The sequence below is a fragment of the Papio anubis genome, chromosome 4, assembly GCF_008728515.1.
Source record: "Papio anubis isolate 15944 chromosome 4, Panubis1.0, whole genome shotgun sequence".
Lineage (NCBI taxonomy): Eukaryota > Metazoa > Chordata > Mammalia > Primates > Cercopithecidae > Papio > Papio anubis.
Genome location: NC_044979.1, coordinates 46,284,801 through 46,288,275, shown reverse-complemented (window position 1 = coordinate 46,288,275; position 3,475 = coordinate 46,284,801). Strand labels below are relative to the sequence as shown.

The window sequence follows — 3,475 nt, the reverse complement described above, 5'->3', positions numbered from 1 at the left end:
ATGGGCTCAGTTCTAGGCTGCTTTCTGTTTTCCGTCTACCCTCTCCCCATAGGGAGCTCATCTGGGGCCATGACTTTAAATGCTGATGATGCTCCATTTGACATCTCCTGCAATCTCTCCTCTGAACCCCACATAGTGCATCCACTGTGTACTTAGCATTTTCATCTCAAACTGAATGAGTCCTGAACTGAACTCTTGTTAATTATTCCTCCGACCCACTCTGATTCCTCTCCTGGTTTTCCCTACTCAGGAAATGGCATCACCACCCACCATCTGGGTTGTCATCAAATCCATCAGCAATAGTTGTTATTTCTGCAAAAAAAAAAAAAAAAAAAAATGTATAAGAATGTATGTGTTGGGTGTGATTCTGTTCTGCGGGGCTGTTCCCTGGAGCAGTAGTCATTTATCTCTGTTTGCCTTCTCTCCCACTTAAGTGCATGCCGCCACTCCATGGAGGATTCGATGAACAGGGATATGAGTCCCTTGAGGCCCCAGAACTATCTTTTCAATTGTGAACCAAAGGCCGACAAAGATGATCACTTTAAGGTGAATGATGATGAAAATGAGCTCCAGTTATCTTTAAGAACCATCAGTTTAGGGGCTGGTGCAAAATATGAATTGCACATTGTTGAAGCAGAAGCAATGAATTACAAAGGTAGTCCAATTAAAGTAACACTGGCAACTTTGAAAATGTCTGTACAGGCAACAGTTTCCCTTGGGGGCTTTGAAATACCACTACCTGTGGTCTTACAATTGAAGTGTGGTTTAGGGCCAGTGCATATTAGTGGACAGCACTTAGTAGCTGTGGAGGAAGACGCAGAGTCAGAAGATGAGGAGGAGGAGGATGTGAAACTCTTAAGTATATCTGGAAAGTGATCTGCTCCTGCAGCTGGTAGCAGGGTTTCATGGAAAAAAGTAAATCCTGCTGTGAAGACGATGATGATCATGATGAAGATGATGAGGAAACTGAAGAAAAAGCTCCAGTGAAAAAATCTGTATAAGATATACCAGCCCAAAATGCACAAAAATAAAACTAGAATGGAAAAGACTTAAAACCACCAACACTCAGATCAAAAGGTCAAGACCAGGCGTGGTGGCTCACGCCTGTAATCCCAGCACTTTGGGAGGCTGAGGCGAATGGATCATGAGGTCAGAAGATCGAGCCCATTCTGGATAACATGGTGAAACCCCGTCTCTATTAAAAAATACAAAAAATTAGCCAGGTGTGGTGGCGGGCGCCTGTAGTCCCAGCTACTCGGGAGGCTAAGGCGGGAGAGTGGCGTGAACCCGGGAGGTGGAGCTTGCAGTGAGCCGAGATTGCGCCACTGCACTCTGCCTGGGCGACAGAGTGAGACTCCATCTCAAAAAACAAAACAAAACAAAAAAAACAGGAATAAAAAATCTCCTGAAACACCAAAAGGACCTAGTCCTGTAGAAGACATTAAAGCAAAAATGCAAACAAGTATAGAACAAGGGAGTTCTCTTCCTAAAGTGGAAGCTAAGCTCATCAGTTATGTGAAGAATTGCTTCCAGATAACTAACCAGGAGGCTATTCAAGATCTCTGGCAGTGGAGGAAGTCACTTTAAGAAAAGAGTTTAAACAATTTGTTAAAAAACTTTCATCTCATTTCATTTCTGTAACAGTTGATATCTGGTTGTCCTCTCTGTAATGCAGAGGGAGAGCTTTCCCTACTGTGTTTAATAAATGTTTTCCAGGTTCCATCGCCAAGAATGTGTTGTCCAAAATGCCTATTTGGTTTTTAAAGATGGAACTCCACCCTTTGGTTTTAAGTATGTATGGAATGTTGCAATATGACATAATGGTAGCAGTGGTCAGACATGGAAATGATGGGGAGACAAAAATATATATGTGAAGTAAACTCAGTATTTTAATAAAGTAAGAGAAGAGTGTATGTGTCTATACTTAAACGTGATTGCAACCATAATACATGTATGCATGTGTGTGCATGTGTGTATGTATACATAGATAAATGTGTCTCCTTTTATCCATCTGTAACGCCACATGCTAGATCAAGACATAAGTCATCTTTGATATATCACCACATTCTTTAAAAAATGGATGACCCCTATTTCCCCAGGTCATGCCTTCATGGAGGTTACTATGAGGTCATAATGTAAGAAAGAAAAAAGGTATTTCTCTACCTCTGTTCCTGTCTGTAATTGTGGAAATGGAGATGGCTCTCAGATTTCTCCAGCTGGTTCAGAAAGCCCCATAGATGCCTCACATGAGCTTAGGAGCCAGCACTCTCTGCCAGACTGCTCCCTCTTCCTCCCTCTGTCATTCTCTTCCACATCTCCCCGATTCCAGTAGGAGGCAGGTCCAACTTCATGCCCAGGCTGCTGTATCCCTCTGCTCTGGTGAGCTCCACATTCCCTAGAAGTGAGAAGTGATGATTAACTCCTTCATACTCTGTTACACAGGCCAGAAGAGTATTGTTTTTCATGCTCTGTACCTGACTGAAAATTTAGTGAAAGAAATCTTTTATTTTTCACTTCGTGTATTCCAGGCTTTTTTGCTGTGACTCAGGCAAACAACTGTCCCTAAATCTCCTTTTCCTTCCCGTACTGACCTAGTGTTCTTGGACCAAGTTTGTATAACTTTATTCTCCTTTCTCTTAGGAATACTTTTAAGAAGTGGCTTCTTATTCCTCCTGCAAATAGAACTGGGTAAGTTCTGCCCCACTGGCCTTTCTTGTTTTCTTCCTGCAGTGTACCCAACCTCTGGCTTCCTTTGCATCCTGCCTGCCACGTTGGCATACACTTTTGTGTTTGTGTATGTACATGTGTGTGTTTATATATAAGTTATATGTCTACTTATTTCCACTACTCTGTAGGCTCTTCTTTTTGCCGTGGCCTGCATTGTTTTTGGTGACCATCAAAAGCAGTGTACAAAGGTCAGAGAGGTAGATTTTGTCCTTCCAACTATGTTGCAAATCTAAAGATGATTAGATCCCTGAATATAGGTTCCTTAAACTCAATCGACCTTATTCACATTAAAAAAAAGATTCAAATTGCAACCTGAGCTTCAGAGGAGCGTGTCATCGAAAGGCAGGACTTCCTTTTTCTTTCTTTTTTTTTTTTTTAATATTATACTTTAAGTTCTAGTGTACATGTACACAACGTGCAGGTTTGTTACATATGTATACATGTGCCATGTTGGTGTGCTGCACCCATTAACTCGTCATTTACATTAGGTGTATCTCCTAATGCTAGCCCTCCCCCGTCCCTCCTCCCCCTTCCCCACAACAGGCCCTGGTGTGTGATGTTCCCCTTCCTGTGTCCAAGTGAGCTCATTGTTCAGTTCCCACCTATGAGTGAGAACATGCGGTGTTTGGTTTTCTGTTCTTTCGATAGTTTGCTGAGAATGATGGTTTCCAGCTGCATCCATGTCCCTACAAAGGACACAAACTCATCCTTTTTTATGGCTGCATAGTATTCCATGGTGTATATGTGC

The 3,475-nt window shown here is 42.2% G+C and overlaps 1 pseudogene; it reads left to right on the top strand.

Moving 5' to 3' along the window:
- The first annotated feature begins 329 nt into the window (after positions 1-329).
- On the top strand, positions 330-3,079 carry LOC101005467 (annotated as a pseudogene).
- Positions 3,080-3,475: the final 396 nt, after the last annotated feature.